At 46.8% G+C, this 18000-nt stretch overlaps 1 protein-coding gene across 1 annotated transcript in view; it reads left to right on the top strand.

Moving 5' to 3' along the window:
• The first annotated feature begins 336 nt into the window (after positions 1–336).
• The window catches only part of TNR (tenascin R), a 413085-nt gene continuing 395421 nt past the window's right edge, over positions 337–18000 (top strand). The window contains exon 1 of the mRNA XM_019425567.2: positions 337–781. The gene's annotated coding sequence lies outside the window, so the exon portion shown is untranslated. The remainder of the gene's footprint in view (positions 782–18000) is intronic.

The following is an 18000-nucleotide window of genomic DNA, read 5'->3' on the forward strand; positions in this document are numbered from 1 at the left end:
AAAACATTCTCTCCCCAACCACTTTCCCCCACCCCATTCCACCCTTTACTTCTGCAATTGTGGACAAAGAATCTGCAAAAGCTTCTGTCTTCTCCCTCTTCCTCTGCCTCCCTCTCTCTTCCCGTCTGGGTTGGCCAGAAGGAAGTCTCTGGCTATACAGGACCCTATCTGTGCAGAAGCAGCTCCCAAGAGTTTGTGAGTACGAGATTGCTCCTGTTTCTGAATCTGGACTGTTCAAAAGGACTCAAGATGTTTTTCTTTTCTGTCCACTAGGGGGCTGCTTGTAGGGGGATGGAAAAAACGAAGGCTTAAAAAAAATATATCATGCTGCTGAAATTTCAGCAAGAGGGGAAAAGAGAGAGCGCGTGAGAGAGAGACAGCAAAGCAGTCCCAGGCTTCCTTGTCTCTCACGTCAGAGGCAGGAACCTACTGTGCTAAGGCTGTTGGCTCAACACGCAGAGACCAAGAAAGGCACAGACACAGAGAGCGAGAGAAGAGGGGTCCCCCCTGACCCAAGGAATTACCACCAGTGGAGTAAAGCCACCTGACTTTTTAATCTTATTTTTGTTGCCTCCGCTTTCTCCCTCCACTCTAGCCCTGTCAGCCTGGGTTTCATTTCTTTCGTGGAGCCTCCTCTCTTCCTCCCAGAAAAGGAGGAAGGGAAGAAAAGGGAGAGAGGTGGGTTCTCTAGGTGAGCGCATCAGCTGGTTCCAGCTCGCACAGACAAGAATTCTCTTCGCAGGAAGCTCCTCTCGCTCCCCTGCCGCCCACCCTCAGCCGGGTAAGTCCAGCTCACTTGCTCCTTCGATTTCCTTGCTAGCGTGATTTCAGCACCACGGAGAGCTATGAGATGCATTTTGGTTCCTGTGTGTCTCTGTGTTCCTGCAAGGAGCTTGGCACTAAGGTTACATCTATCTCTCTGCTGCCAGTCGAGCCGGGTTCTGCGTAGGGAAAAGAAAGGCACAAAACTGTGTCTACTGAATTAAAGGGGGATGTGGACTCTGGCCTTCGGGTGTGTGTGTGTGCGTGTGTGTGTGCGTGTGTGTGTGTGTGTGTGTGTGTGTGCTGTTGCATAAGATAGGTGAGGTCTGAGCTAAATTGCCAGTGGGTTTCTGCGCGTCTCCGTGTAGGGCTGCTCTTTTTCTATGTAGATAAGAGGGAGGGTTTGGGGAATTAGCCATGCACCTTCTTTAACTCTTTCCAGACAAACTACAGAGGGAAAGTGTTGCAAAGGAAGCCTGAGGGGGTTAAGAGCGGGGGTAGAGTTAAAAGTTATGCTCCTCTGTGAGAGCTTGGAAGAGGTGGCATTTTAAATGTCAGTTTCCCTAGGATCTCCGGGCTGTTGCTGAGGAGAGAGCCCACTCTGACCTTTTACTTTCTCTCCTGGTGTGAATCCATGGCAAGTGGGCAGGTGCAACAGGTGAGCATCAGGTTGGGGTGGTTTTGGGGGCTGGGATCCCCCTGACTTCATGGTGGTAGGCAAGCGTCAGTGTCTTGAGCTTTACAGAGGTTGGCCAGTGTGGATTATACTACACTTACAAGGAGGCAGGATGTACTCTCCACTTTTTTTTTTTTTTTTTTTGGTCATCTTTGACTATGTGTGGTTGGAAAGAGGACAAAGTCTGTTCTGTCCTGTTTTCTGCCAGTGAAAGATTGCTCAGGAGAAAGGTTTGTCTCCTTATGTCTGGGGAAGCAGAAGTGAAGGTAGACCTGTCCTGATGTAAATAGGCTTGAAGTAGTGCTATGTCCTCCAGTACTGAGAGGTTCCACAAATGGGCTCATCATTACTTTAACTTCACTGCTACTGTTTTGGGGGGAAGGTACTGCTCTGTCTCTTCCACTTCCTGTCCCTCAGAAATATGTTCAATCAAGTCCCTGCATCTGCCTTGGTTTTGCCTTGGTGACACTATCTGTCTGCATCCGCTGTCCTTCAGTCTTACCCACAGCTGCTTGGGTGGGGCCATCCAACAAGTGGTGTTGGGGAGTTCTTTCAGCCATCTATGTCTCCATGAAACCAGCATCCCAAGGGGAATTTTAAAGAGATGTGGCTCTAGTAAGAGCAAACCTTGTCTTGAACTGTCCTTTAATTATCTAACCTTTTGGTCACTTTCTTCAAGATGAGAGAGTCAGTGGGGGGGGGGGTGGTTTCACTCCTCCCAACACCCAGTGAACTCTAGGGTGGTGACTCTGTGTTTTGCTTTTAATTCAGCATTCTGGGCCCCTCCTCCAAACCAAAGAAAATACTCTCTGCCTCTGGCTGGTGAATCTTCTGGGCGAGAGACATAGTCCCGAGTAAAATGGCACCACTGTTTTGTTTTGTTTTGTTTTGTTTTGTTTTTTACTATGCTTGCCATTGAATCCAGAAACCCCAGCATCTCCCTAGATTGGTAGGAAGTGGAAGGCAGTGAGAAAAATAGTGAAGTCAGAGGTTTTAATGGTAGGGAAAAGAGATTGAAATAGATAAAGCAAAGCATCAGAAACCAACACTGACTCATTGATATTTCAACTCTCCCAACTCCTGCCAACCTTGAAATCTTCCAGTTTGAACAAGAAAGTGGATAGATTTCTACATGACATATCTCTGAAGGTTTAAAAGAAATTCATGCCCTTGCAGTGGACCCTATCCAAAGCCACCATTTATTACTGAAGTCACCATACTTAGTGGTCATTATGTCATTAATGCCCTTAAATTCTCTCTGAAAGAAGTGCTCAGTGTCATTACTGGGCCCATTTAATAAATGGGGAAACATAGGCAGTTAAAGTGCTAGGCTAGAGGATAGCAAAAGCGGAACTAGAAATTCTGGTCTCCTAGTATTTCATCACCTGAGAAATGCAGAAATGCTCATGTGAGGGAGAGCAGGGATGTATTGCTCTCCAGTGGACAGATTTGCAGCTGAGACCTTTTAGTGAACTCCGTGTGGAGCAGTGGCTTCTCCCTGGTGAAGAATGAGAATCAGCCAGGAGTCCCAAGGTGTTTCTGTACTTAGGTTCTCAGCCAAGAAGATGGCCAGGAGCCAGGTGAAGAGCTCCCTGGACTTACTGTAGAAAGAGAATTCCAGGCTGGTGGCCCCTAGGCTGGACTGAGGTCATGCAACTGATTGCCACACTCACGTTGCCCCAGAAATCCCAGTTAAAGGGACCCTTCCAGGGCACATTGTCATGGATGTTTTGGTTTCAGATGTCTGATCATTTTCCCTCAGCCTTCTCTGGGAGCAGCTACACTGAGTCCTCTGTGGCTCGCAATGTGGGGAGGATGACTAGAGAACAGGAGAGGGATGGGTTCTGAGCACCTACAGAAACTCTAAGAGAGTAGGTGACTGGACACAAGTCCACCGCACATACAAAACCTCTGCTCCCCTGGCAGCCGCAGCCCTCACATCTGGCCAGCATTTGGGGGAAAAAGCTGCTGCATTCTCATATTCAGCCCTCATTCGTGGAGCAGGGGAGACTCTGCTGGTTTGCCCCTGAGATCTGGGGGAGATAGAAGATATCAAGAAAGGTGAAGGGAAAGAAAAGGTTGGCATCCTGCCCTATTTTCCACAACTGTATGTTGCTATCTTTTACCTGGAGAGTGCCACTGATACGTATTTTTTTAGTTCAGGTATAGCTTGCATATAATAAGATGTGCTGATCTTAAGTATTCATATTAGTTTTGACAATTGAATACATCCATTTAGCCACTACCCCAAACAAGATATGCAAGCTTTCTCTTGTGCTTCTTTCTGATCAATCTTTCCATCCCCCAGCCCCATCACTTTCTGACTTCTTTCACCATGACTTTCACTGCTACTTTTTGCTGTGGAAATACATTGCTTAATGTGATATTTAATAGATGTGTCATGTGGATTATAGTAGAGTTTTACAAGAACATTTCAGAGGTTTGAGTCTGTTGTTACTGGGTAGGTGGCTGAGAGAGTGGGGAGAGGGGTGCATTCTTCATCCAAGTTTATAGTTGTGGTTTTAGGAAGTCAAGTGGTCATTTCCAGTGTGTGAGTGTGTGTGTGAGTGTGTGTGTGAGTGTGTGTGTGTGTGTGTGTGTGCGCAAGCCACAATCAAGTCCAAATAGGAACCCTCGAATCCTCTGCAGGTCCCTCCCTCAGAGCTGACCTCACTTATTTGATGGTACAGTGCATGGAGATGATATTGAAATCTCTATTAAAAACTTGGAATTTAGCATTCAGGTGGCTGGTCATGAGTCATCCCATTTGGCACCCCCAGGGGATGGGGGTGAGGTGAGGAAAGAGTACCTGTGTGAGCTCACTAGGGAAATGGAGAGAAATTCACTGTCATAGTGCTTACGCCATGAAATTCAGCTCCATCCACAAAGGTCTTGGCTGAGAAGGTTGCTATTTCTCCTTATTTAAGAGTGGCTTTAGAACCAGAAGATACTGGGGTGACTCATGTACCACGATATCCTCCTAGCTTCATCCAGGGATGCCCATCCTACTTCCATCCGTGGTTATAGGCCAGGATGAAGAGACTCTCATCTATTTTTGCCATGAAGAAGCAATGAAGTTATAAGATTTTGATGACTTTGGTAGGGAAAAAATACACACACACACACACACACACACACACACACCCTATGTAATTAGTCTTGACACCTTGCCTGTCTAGTTTTCTCCTACTCTGTATCTGTAGAAGCTCTATGTTCAGGGAATGTTGGACAGAGATGAGGCATTTTGTGCACACTTTGAGTATGAGGTCCTCAACTAACAGATCAGAGTTTCTGGCAGATCAACCAGTAAATCAGAGTCTCCAGTGGGCCTCAAAATTTGTCTAAGTAGGTGGTAGAGCAGTTTACATGCACAGTGGGCAAATATAGACTCTGCCCTCCTTCACTGAGAGACTTAACTGAGCACCTTCTTTCCAAGGTCTGCTGCTTTCTGGGATTGCCTACCTCAGAGAATACACCTAGCTGGCTCATTTATGGGAAGGGTCCTTCCGAAGTTGGCTGTCCCAGCCAGGATCCCTCAGGGCGAAGTAAGTGTAGGTTGCTAACCCGCTGGGCCATGGCAAGTTAGAAGAGAGTCACAGTGAGGATTTCTTAACGTGTAGGTAGAAGTTCATGCAGAAATTCAGAATCCGAATAATTTCCACAAAGCCAATTCCAGTAGACGATTTGGGAGAAGTGTAAAGACGCACCTTTGCCTGGTTGACTATAGGCTGTGTTAAAAAAAGATCAGATGAGATTCCCTGCCTCAATGGAATTTCATCATAAGAGCAAGTTCAGTGGGAAGGGGAAATTGGAATAGGTTTTTAAAGCTATTTCCAACTGTATATAAGAATCACTACATCTTTACCTTGAAATATGACTTTGGACTAGACCTGTATTGATCTATTTAGAACACAGCAAGTACCCAGTATGTCAGTTGGCAAAGGGAGTTTAAAGAGCCTTACCCTCTTCTCTTTCCCTTTTTTGTTCCTTGTGATAAAGTATACATGACATAAAACTTACCATTTTAGCCATTTCTGAATGTACACTTCAGTGGCATCAAGTACATTTACATTATTGCACAACCGTCACCACTGTTCATCTCCGGAATGTTTCCATCTTCCCAAACTGAAACTCTATACCCATTATACAATAACTCATCACCCCCCTCACCCCCAGCCCCTGGCAGCCACCACTCGACTTTCTGTCCTCATTAATTGGACTACTTTTGGCACCTCCTATGAGTGGAATTATACCATATTTGTCCTTACGTAACTAGCTTATAACACTTAGCATAATGTTTTCAGCGTCCATTCATGTTGTAACTTGTGTCAGGCTCCATTCCTTTTTAAAGCTGAATCATATTCCATTGTGTGTATGTACCGCATTTTGTTTATCCATTCAGCCATCGATGGACATTGGGTTCCTTCCTTTTATGCTTCTTTAAGTCTGGCCAGTTGCCCCTGATTTACTCTCCAACCAAATGAGAAAGGGAGACTGTCCGGTCATAACTCCCACGGGGGTTGAAATTCTTCCCTTATGAGGACCACGCAGATGGCTTCTTTGAGGCAAATCAAGGAGGATTGGGGGGGGGGATGGTGCACTCCCCCCTCACCCCGCCCTTTTCATTTGGGTCTGGTTCCTGTACTCCAGCCCTCATTGTTAAGTGTACAACAGAAGCAGTTCAAGTAGACTGGCATCCTAAACTCTCCTCTATACCCCCTCCGGAAGGCCCCAATCTTACCCCAGAAAGATACCGGGAGACAGCGAGAGACATATCCCTCACCCTTGGTGGACACATTTCTGGGTTCTCCCCAGCTTATGCATTACAAGGTGAGACTCCAAAATGAGATAAGGAGTTCTGGGGTCAGCGACAAATGGGCCAACAGACTCATTGCAGTTTCCTCAAGGATCTTAGCTCTGATCTTCTAGGGGACCTCTGCCCTCAGAGCGGGGCACTGCCAAGCTCACCTCCACTTGCCTCTTATAATAGCATCTTATGCTTTAGCTATGACTCAGTAAAAGGTTATTACCAGGACTCATGAGGAACTCATGGTTCTTCCAATTTGGATGTGTCTTTATCATACTGTATGGTATGAGAGAGACAAAGAAGGAAAAGCCTAGACCATTGATCCCAGGACAGTATCAACCCAGAATGGCTAATGTTTCGCAATGGCTTAGCAACATCTTTGGGCTAGAATTTAGTCTTTGATTTTACTTCACCTAAAAATTCGCATTTCTGGGCCCTGGCAGCTTGGATCTTTCTATTGCTTAATGACAACACCAGCCAACATTGAGTGAGTGTTTCCTATGAGCTTCAACCAAGTGCACGGCACAGAGAAAACCCTTAATAAATGTTTGCTGTTATTACTAATAATAAACACTTCAAATGCTTTGTGTCATTTAGTGGCTAAAACACTGTGACGTATACTATTATCCCCATTTTACAGATGAGGAAACTGAGGCATGGTGACTTGTTCACCTTTTTACAGCTAGGAAGTGATAGAGCTGGTTCAAAGCCTGTGCCTTAACCACTTTCTTGTATTGCTTCTATCATTCATTTGGCAATTAATGATGTCTCCATTGTGATTCCTCTTAAGCATCTTGCATTATTGCTAATCTTTTTTTTTATATACAGTGTAGTTTTAATGAGTTAAGAACAGGGCTATTCCCATATGCTTCTCCACCTATTGCTAATGTTTATATGTAAAAATCTAGGTGCCTCTCCACCTAGACTACTGATTCTCTGAGGGCTGGGAGAGCCCAGCACAGGACCAGGCACATAGCAAAACTCAATAAAACCCTTTCTCACTTGCTGTTGGTTCAGCTCAACCTAAATACAGGAGTTCCCATGCTCGTTTCCCTAGTTTAATAATAATAATAATAATAATAATAATAATAATAATAATAATAAATAATTACTATTTATGGGGTGTTCACAGTGGTCCAGGCACTCTACCAGGCTGTGCAATACAGTAGCTCACTTGATTCTCACAACAATGGGAAGAAATGGGGGTCACTGTGTGAAGGGCTCTGTGCCAGATGCCATACATACCTTCTCTCATCTAATCCTCACAATAACCCAGGGGGAAGGTGGGCAAAGCAAACCTCCTCCAGCCAGGGAGAAAGGGAGACCCTGGTCGTTGCACAACTTGACTTGAAATAGCGGACAGAGCACGCAGATGAGGGCAACAAATCTAACTTCAGAGAGGCTAAATAGCTTGCCTGAGGACACACAGCTAGACGGTGGCAGGACTGGTTTTGAACCCAATCTTTTTGAAACGGAGCCCAAGTTCTTCCCCTGTTGTCTGCAGCTTCTAGTTTAGCCATATCCCGCCCCCCTGCCACACCCTCCCCCTCCACCTGGGCCACATGTTCTGCGAGAAGCAAGTCCTGAGCATTATTACCAGGAAACTTGACTTCAAATTCGTGCTCCACCACGTCTGACCTTGTGCTCTTGGGCCATCACTTAACCTGTCTTAATCTGAGGTTCCTCATCAAAAGCCTCTCTTCCATCCTCCCACCCTAAAAAAAGCCTATAGAAATCATCATCTCATCTTTAAGGAGTTCTTATGAAAAGTAAATGGGACAGACGTATGGTGCCCAGGACAGCACCTGGCACAGAGCATGAATGATTGAGCCACTTGCTAATTCCTGAGGTCTGGGGCCTGGGTGCAGCCTGGGGTACCTGTGTTTCAACAAGCTAACAATGATCGGGGCTGACCTGGATTTTACATTCTCCTCAAGTGCTAATGGTCTGGGCTGGCCCTTGTTTTTATCACCTTGATTTTAAGAGCACATGTTGGCCATTTTTTCTTGTCCTTTAGCACCACCAGCTTGGCAGGCTGATATTTATAAATATCTGAAAGATGCCTTTCGCCAATTAATTAATTACCTGGAAGTTGTCCTGGATTAAATTAATTTGAGCCTTAAGGAGACACTGGATTTTTGAGCCCCATTCCTCACTCTGCTGGGGACCACGAACATTTGAATTCCTTTTCTCTTGCCTTTCCCTCCCTCCGGATTCTTCTGCCATTCTGAGTTTTATTTATGAAACATTTTCCCTTCCCTTATAATTCTGTTTTCCATAAGAAGAACATCCAACAGCCACCTCCTGGCTGGGGTAGAGTAATTGTTTGAATTTTTTGACGGTGTGCAATTTCAAAGGCTTGCGTTTATATAGATTACCTTGAATTTATCTCCGTGAGTGTATCGGGAGAGAAGCCGCTGCCTGCCACGTGAAGTATCGTAAACCCCGTAGCCACCGAGCGCCTGCACCTGCGTGGACGGTCTGTTTATCTAAATGGATTTCTGTAAAACACATACCTTAATAAATGGGGTTTTGCCAGCCTGTCCAGCCTACACTCAGGTCAGCAGTGGAGTCCGGACCAAAAGGACAGGTGCGGAGAGGAAATGGGCCCACAGCCCCACGCCCCTCCACCTGGCCAGCTGTGGCGGGGGTGGGGGGCGGTGGGTACGTGCAGATGGGGAGAGGGCGGCCCCAGAGCAGAGCGCCTGCAGGCAGAAGGGGCAGGGCCCCGAATACTAGATGAGGACCCTGCAAATGGTCACGTCGCAAAGGGCAGAGGCCATGCTGTCCATAAAGGGGTTGTCTCCTCACGGTGACCTAGCCTGTGCCACAGGGAGCTAGAACTTATAAACCTAGCCATAAAGCCTCCCGTTCAAAGCCGTATATATTTATAGAGATATAAATGAAGTTTAATGCCGGTGAAACTCACTATAAAAGCAAAAGACTTCATCTGTATCTATACTTCGGGTGCAGAGCAGTTCGGGGCCCGCTGCCTCTCTCCCGCTGAGGGCAGCGCGGTGCGCGCACCCACTCGCCCCCGTGTGGGCCTCCTGCGGGGCGGGAGAGGCAGGTCCTCTGGCACCCGCCAGCGAGGCCCCCAGCAACTGCGCCTTCCCTTATCTCTGAGGGCTGTGTAAAAGCAGCGAGAAAAAAAGAAGAAAAGGAAAAAGCACTGCCAAAATCAAGCGGCTTCAAACAGTCAGGAGTCTGGCTTTTAAATAAAACAATTTGAGGAAGGTTGGCTTTTCATCCACCTCGGAAACTGCCAGGTTTCTGCTCCTCGGAGCTCCAGGTGGGATACAGCGATGAGACTGCAAAGCCGGTGCTGCCCTGCCCCCCACCTGGCGTGTCGTTGCCCCCCTCCCCCCCTTCCCCGCCTTGCATGCATCGCATCACTGCCCACTCTGGGCTGGCAGAAATGTTCAGTGAAACCCTGACAAACAAGCATTTGAATCTGGCTGTGTGGCCTTGGGGAAGTCACTTGACTTCTCTGAGCCTTACTTTCCTCACCCATGAAATGGGACAAAGGTTCCTACCTCTGAGAATTTCTGTGTGGGTTAAATGAGATGTCATTTTCTACATGAAGGCTCCTAATGGCCCTTAGCACATCGAGGGGCTTCAGCCCATACGGTTCTCTCTTGATGGAGTGTCTATGGCAGAAAAGGTGTGCTTTGAGGGTAGACGGCAGGGGTCATGCGGCTACTTTGACATATATTCTCCCCAGGGGGCAGGGGAGGTGGCTGACACTTGGTTGTACAACAAGTGCAGTGGGAAGACGGGCAGTGACTTGAACGCTTCCCTCTTTTCATCTCGTTACCAGCTCTCCTCAGTCTTGCACAGGCCCCTGGGCCCGAGTGCCCGAGGCAGCCGCTCAGGGGCAGGTTGACTGACCGAATACATCGCCCCTGGAGTGGGGCCTGTCTGTGTTCCTATGACTAGCTTCCTGGAAAGCTCAGAGACAAACATGCTGCCCACGTGGAGTATAGCTCCCCAGGGAGTATCTTTGGGTTCCTAGGGGTGCCTTTCCACACTTGACCCTCACGAGGTCAGCAAATCATGCCAACAGCATGGGTTTCATTCCTGGGTCACCCTCCATCCAAGGGAGGGACCAAATGGAATATTCTGGAGGAGATGAAAGGGTGCTGCTGATCCGGACCCTGATATGTGCTGAGTGGGGGTGGGGAGGAGACCGATATCTGTCAATCTCTTATTAAAAATGGTCTGAGGCCGTGCAAGAGTTACTAAAATGCAGAGTAAGAGGATGCCATACGCTCCTCCCCACCCCCGCCCCCTTTTCAGTTGTGTTTTATCAGCTTAATTTCGTGAGAATGAAAGGCTCAGGCAGCCATCCTTGGAGACTGGGAGGGAAAAAAAAGTCAAGTCACCAGAGAGGGCCTTGCATGGCTTCCCTGGCAGCCTCCTCCCTCTGACTCCACCGGGGTCCCCTCCCAGCCTCCTGCAGCACTTCTCTGTGGCTGGAGCCCAGGAGACAGTGAACAGTAACGGAGTGCTCTCTCTCTCTCTCTCTCTCTCTCTCTGGGCCCGTGGAGACCACATTTGACAGGCCAGGGATCCCACCTGACATCCCAGCTCTGCCACGGGCGGAGGGGAGAAAACCTGGGAGGAGACCCCACTCCTGCTCCTTGAAATGTTTGCCCTTTTCCTTTTAAGTTCTTAAGGTCAAATGTTGCTAACGGGATTATTTGCCCATGGTGAAAGGCTGCTAGGAAGGGAAAGAGCCTTTTCATTTCTGAACGTTTATGTCTTACCCCAGAGTTATACTCAGCAGTTGGCTTGAGCAGACTTTGCAGGTGATGAGGTAGGAATTGTGGGGAGCGGTTACCCAAGATCTGCTTCCAGGATCTCCTGGGTTCATAAATCACCAGCGGGATCCAAAAAATGCTCCCTGTCGATTTTTCAGTAGCCTAATAGTTGCTAACACCTACACGATAAAAACGACCGCAGGGCAAAGATTTAAGTCCTTCACACGTAGGAACTTTCTAAATCTGGACAGTCACTTTTTGAGTGAGGTACTATTATTATCCCCCTTTTACAGATGGAAAAACTAAGGCACAGAGAGATGGTTTAATTTGCCCAGAGACCTGCAATAAATGGCTGAGCCAGGATTTGAACCCAAGAGCTCTGTGCACTTAATTACCATGCTGTGCTGGGCGTCACTCAGACACCGCCCGGGTTCCCCACTGCCAGAGACAGATGCGAAAAACTGGAGAATCATAGTCCTCACAAGCTTGGTCTGAATCACAAAGGTTGGTTTAAAAATAAGACCAAAGCAGTCACTATTTCTCTCGGGGGCTTGGTGTTGTCACTTCGTCTACTCCCCCTCCTTTGGGGAGTCATTCTGTTTTTTCAACAAAGCCTCATCTAACTCCTTCAGGATGAGAAAAGAATCCAGCTTCAAGGCAAGTGAGTTTTCTTAAATGCATTTTCCTTCATCCAATCTCACAAGGTGGGGAAGGTGGTGTCAATTCTCATCTATCCACAAAAGCCTCATTCACTTTGTGGTTTCTCCACTTTGGGGATTATCTGGGCCACAGTTGTAACTACCCATTCACTTGTGGGCTACTTCTTTCAGCTCTGTGCTGCCACTGTACAGGATGAAACTCCTGTAATGGATTCTTGAACGATCGGTCCAGCTGGGAGGGAGTACGGTAGGCCGATGCAGCAAAGTCTGATCTGTTCCTGTCGAGCCTTCTTGTTCAGCTGTGGGGATGCAGACTGAACACCAGTGGTGGCCCGGACCACCGAGGGTTACAGGGGAGGCAGCTAGTGTTGGCCGGGGGCATAGGGCAGCTCGGTGTCGCCCAGCTAGATCTCTGCTCTGTAGTCAGAGGTGGGCATGGTGGAAGAATGTTGGCCCAAGGGGTGGGTGGGCTGTGAGATGCTTAAGAGCCTCCCCCACACCCGAAATGTGCCGGAGCCTGTGGCAGACTGAGCCAACAGGCAGATTCATTCTGGAACAGAAGCACTGGGGACAGGGGAGGCCTGAGCACCCCGATGTGGGCTTGGTTAGAGGCTGGCGTTTAGGTCTCGCATTGAGGCTGAGCCAGAACTTGGGGCGAATGCACATCCCAGCTTTGGGTGAGGTGATTCAGGGCCGAGACTCTATCCCGAGCTTGGGCCAACCATCCATAGGCAGGAAGACACAGAGTGAGGGAGAAAGGGTATCATGGGTATCAGTTCTTTTTTTTTTAATGTTTATTCACTTGTTTATGAGAGAGAGGAGAGAGAGAGATTGCTTGCGTAGGGAGGGGCAGCTCTGTCAGCACAGAGGCGGACATGGGGCTCGATCTCACAAACTGTTGAGATCATGACCTGAGCTGAAACCAAGAGTCGGATGCTTAACTGACTGAGTCCCCCAGGCACCCCAAAAGGGTATCTGTTCTGAAGATAGTAGACCTGAGCTTAGACTCTGGCTCTGCCTAGCTCTGCCCCCTTAGAGAAGGCACTTAATTTCTCTGAGCCTCTATTTCCTTGACTCTAATGTAAGGAAGATAACACCTCTTAGGAATTTTTGTGAAAATTTAATAAGGTAACATCTAGAGTATACTTTATACGTATTCAGTAAATGTTGATTACCTCTCCCCAGTAGCAATAATTTCTTACACTGTAGTTGTGCTTCATAATTTCATAGGACTATGATATATTAATATATTTGGCCTGCACAACCCTTTGTGAAGGTTGACACAATGACTCTTATTCATTACTCCCATTTTACAGATGGGAAAATTACTACAGAGTTTCAGTGGCTTGCCCAATATAGCACAGGTGGTAAATGACAGACTTGAGATCCTGAATCTTACACTTTGGGTTTAATCATTTTATAGCCCTCTCTGTTGTGCTGTGATTGGGCTGGTAATTGAAATCACAAAGATCGAGAAGATCCTCTGCCCAGATGCCCAGAGGACAAAAATCATCTTCCATGAACTCTGCGGCATCTCATGGGAACTGGACAGGGCTTGGGGTATCCCTTAAAGGCTTTGGCACCAGGTTCTCAAGTCCTTTCAGTTCTCAAATGTGTTCTGGAATAACTCCCTCGGTAGATTAATGCTTAATGCTGTGCCAGCCAAGTTTCCTGTCTGTGTACCAGATCATCTTGGCTCTCCTGCCTCCGCCAGCCAGCCATCTTGGGAACCTGAGTCACTCATGACAGCCACTGCGGGGACCAGATCCCACCAGCAAAAGAACTTAGAGCCTGTGTCCACCAGGCAAGTAGCCTTAAATGTTGCCTCCACAGAGAAGCCCGCACTAATAATTGTATCTAAAATAGCCCTCCTTGACACCAAAAGCAAAGGCAACAAAAGCAAAAACAAACAAGTGGGATTACAAAAAACTGAAAAGCTTTGCAGAGCAAAGGAAACCATCAACGACATGAAGTGGCAATCTATGGAATAAGATCAAATTATCGCAAACCATACATTCAGTACGGGGTTAATATCCAAAATACTCAGGGAACTCCTACAGCGCAATAGCAGAAAAAGAAATAACCCAATTAAAAATGGGCCAAGGACCTAAACAGACATTTTTTCTCAGGAAGACGTACAGATGGCTAACACGTACATAAAAGATGCTCAACATCACTCATCATCAGGGAAATGCAAATCGAAACTACAAGGAGATATCACCTCACACCTGTTATAATGGCTATCATCAGAAAGATAAGAGGCAGCGAGTGCTGGTGAGGAGTGGAGAAAAGGGAGCCCTGTGCACTGTTGGTGGGAGTGTAGCTTGGTGCAGCCATTATGGAAAACAGTATGGAGGTTCCTTAAGGAATTAAAAATAGAATTACCATATGAGCCAGCAATTCTACTTCTAGGTATATATCCAGAGGAAATTAAATCGGTATCTCAAAGAGATAATCACACGCTCATGTTCACAGCAGCATTATTCACAATATCCAAGGTATGGAAACAACCTAGGCATCTGTTGATAGATGAAAGGATAAAGAAGAAATACACACACACACACACACACACACACACACACACACACACACAGGAATATTATTCAGCCTTAAAGAAGAAGAAAATCCTGTCATTTGTGACAACATGGATGAACCTGGAGGATATTATGCTAAGTGAAATAAGCCAGACAGGGAAAGACAAATAGTGCATAGTATCACTTATTTATGAAATCTAAAAAAACAAAAAACAAAAAACAAAAAAAAACAAAAAAAAAAAACCCAACTCAAAAAACGTTGAACTCATAGAAACAGGGAATAGCAAAGTGGTTGCCAATGGCTGGGAGGTAGGGAAACTAGGGAGAGGTTAAAAAATAAAGGAAGAAAATAGCTCTCCCTGTCACTCTACCATTTTGTTTCTATTTATCATGCTTATCACCAGCCAGCATAATACTTGATTATTTTCTTGCTGTTTGTCTCCTTCCAATAGAATGCATACTCTGTGAGAATAAGAACTTTGTCTTATTCACAGTTGGGTTCCTAGCCTGGAACACTGTGTTTACTAAGTTGGTTAAATGAATGAATGAATGGGTTTTCATCCAGTATTCTCTGTTTCTGCAAGCCATTACTAAAGACCCACTCTGAGACAGGCATTTCCTTAATGGCTGGAATTGAAAGGGCTGTGGCTCCCTGTCTCTGAGAACATCTCAACCTGGTCAGGGTGGAGGGGAAGTCACAAAGACAGGTAACTACCTCAGAACATAGTGTCTTGTTAGTCATTATGAGGGTGAGGGGATGGGGCGGAGGCATTGCTTGGGGTACCCCATTAACCAGAGAACGAACAGCATATGCTAAGGCTGAGGTCAGAGAAAGGGCATGTCAGGAGGTAGCTGAGAGGTGGGATGTAGCTGGAACACAGGATCATTGGATCGTTGTGCTGGTGCAGTGGGAGATGCTACTGAAGAAGGAGATTGGGATTTGGGGCTCCTGTCAGGATATCCATGGGGAGAACGGCCAGCTGCGTAGGTGCTCTAGGTCTGACCTTTTAAGCCACGTTGGAGGATGTAAGCTTGTTGCCTCTTTCATCAGATATCTAAAGGCACAGCCTAACCAAATTTTATTTGCCATTGTGACGTTCTTTTCTAATAACCATATCCTTTCCTACAAGCTCTCCAGGGCAGAGAGTGATGGTGGGGACTTGGGGGGGGGGTGGATGGGGCTGCTAGACCCCTCATCGCTGACAGAATTGGGGGATACCATACTGCTCTCATTTTAGAAACATGAGGCCAGACTCTCAGCCATCCATGCTGCTTTCTGCACCTCCTCCCGTAGAAATGACACCATTCCGGTTGCTAATACAGAGGCTGAAGGCGAGATTGTTGAGTGAGAATGAGGACTAGAGAATGAAAGAAAGAAAAGTCCTGAGACCAGAAACCTTGAATGCTCATTCTGTTTCCTTTAGCTGTGGCTTGTTTAAGAAAATTGTCTGTTCTGTTTCGTCAACTCCTTCTCTTCTGGAAAGAGGATGTGGCTGGAAGGCTCCCATTCCGGGGCTCCAGTCCGGGAAAGGGCTTCCCTATTGATTTGTGTGTCAGCAATTCAAATGGGGTTATTTATACTGTGGCTGAGCACCTGATAAAAATGTAAGTTATTATTTAAAAAATCCGGAAGGGAGGAAAAACTCATCAAGGAATAACCTCATATGGGAAGTGAAACAACAGCCACACACAGTTCAAGGTCCTTAAGAAGGGAGCTGGGAGACTAGGGCTGTGAGGATTGCCAAGATGTATGTCAGGGCCCTTGCCTTTCTCCTTTTAAATGCCTCTCCCTCCTGTCCGAACACCCTTCCCGGGCTCTGCAGCTCTGACTTCAGACACTGCCTCAACACTCATTAGCTGTGGGGCTTGGGCAAATGACAGAGATTTCTCTCTAAGCCCTCCTATTGCGTAAATAGGAGGAGACAATGGCATCTCAAATACCACATAGGCAAAACTCTTGGAGCAGAGCTGAGCGCATAGTAGGTACTCCACAGACACTTGTATCCAAACCCCCTTCTCCCTTTGTAGAGCTCCTATTCAAATTCTTTCTTAAAAGCCATGCCCTACAGCCTATTAAAATCTGATTGCAGCCAGCTGCTGTCTTACTTGAAAGGCTCTGAGCCACTAAATCACACCTATGCATAAATGATTGATAATGAATTAATAGGTTAGGTGGTGGCACTTATGGAAAGCAGAAGGAAAGGAATTAAGGAAGCTTTAATAGCAGAATGTCAGAAGCCAGCTACATGCCTCTGTAGGGATATTTTGGGCGATGGGGCTCCTGAAGTGTCCTTTCAATCATGCCGTTAGGAAGCTACCTCTCTGGTCATTTGTAAGGATAGGCGATACACAAGTCAGGAGAGCAGGGAGTGGCTCTCTCTAACTTTGATGACGGCGTCAGATGCCCACCCACTTACACAACCGTGCCCTTGCCCTTGACAGTGCCGTTACCTACACTTTCTCCACAGTCCTGCTCTCAAGCTTCCTGACTCCGGCCACTCATCTCTTTCTTTTGCTCTCGTGCTCCAGACACAGCAATTACAGAATTGCATTGACATCTCCAAGCCCCTGGCCCTGCCTCTTTTTTTTCACTATCCATTGCCTCATGTTACCAGGCTTAGATGCGGTCCTGTGTCTTTGTCCTTAGCCTCTTGCAAAAACGTTTCTGGACTTTGTGTCCCGACAAAACTCCAAGCTGGTTAAACTCACCTAGTGTTCATGCTTACACCTTGGAGAAAAATAGTTGTGTGGACTGTTGTTGCTTCACAGTTATGATGGTAGATCTCAAGGGAATATGGAAAACAGTCTGGCAGTTCCACAACTCTTTCCTAGTGTGCTTACTTTCCACTGTCCCAAATGACAAGTTTACATCTCCTTTCTCCAAAGACTGCCTACTCCCTTTTTAGTTTCTTCCAGATGATGACCTTACTGGTATTTTGCAGCCAGGAACTCCCTCACCTTCCTGCCACTGACCACACCTTTTGCTGTCACTGTGGCCATCCTCTTGGTCTCCCCTCCTCATTCTTGGGTGCAATGCCCCTGCTCTGTGCAAAGGCAGGCCCCCTCTGTGTTCTGGACCTCATTGCCTCATGCTTCCTGAAGACTTTGTTCCTGCTGTTATCACTGCCTCTTTCTTGAATCTCCAATTTCTCCCTCACTACTTCATTTTCCAATAAGCATGTAAATGTGCTCTGTTATCTCCGACCTTAAAAAACATGAAGCTCCTCCTGATTCTACTCTCCTTCCGGTTTCCGCTCTATTATTCAGCTCTCATTGACAGCAAAACTTACCGAAAGCCTTGCTGCTCTCAATTCTCACCTCTATTCTCTCTTCATCCAGTCAGGCTTCCACCCCCACAACTCCTGAGAGATGGAAGGCACAGTGACCTTATGTTGTCAGAGCTCATCATCATGTCTGTTACTTTGTACTTGACCTCTCAGCATCATTGGGCAATTATTCCTTTCCTTAAACCGTGGTCTTCCCTTGGCTTTGGGGACTTGCACTTCTTAGGTTTTCCCTCTGTTTCAAAGGGCCTTTGCTGGCTTCTCTTTCTGTACTCAATCTCTAAATGTGGAGAGCTGTAGCATTCAGCCATGGGCCTCTCTTCTCCGGCCCCGCTTTCACCTCAGGTGTAACTCATTGGTTCGAGTTATACCACTTGTACACCAATGGCTAACCAAATCCATGCCTTTAGCTCTGACATTTTTTTGGAACCCAGCTTATAGAACCCAGAAGTCTACCTGGTATCTCTACTTTGATACTTTATAAAGCCCTCTATCTTAATATGTGCAAAGAGAAT

This window comes from Panthera pardus, unplaced genomic scaffold, assembly GCF_024362965.1.
Source record: "Panthera pardus isolate Hobbes unplaced genomic scaffold, ASM2436296v1 HiC_scaffold_21, whole genome shotgun sequence".
In the NCBI taxonomy this organism is placed as follows: Eukaryota; Metazoa; Chordata; class Mammalia; order Carnivora; family Felidae; genus Panthera; species Panthera pardus.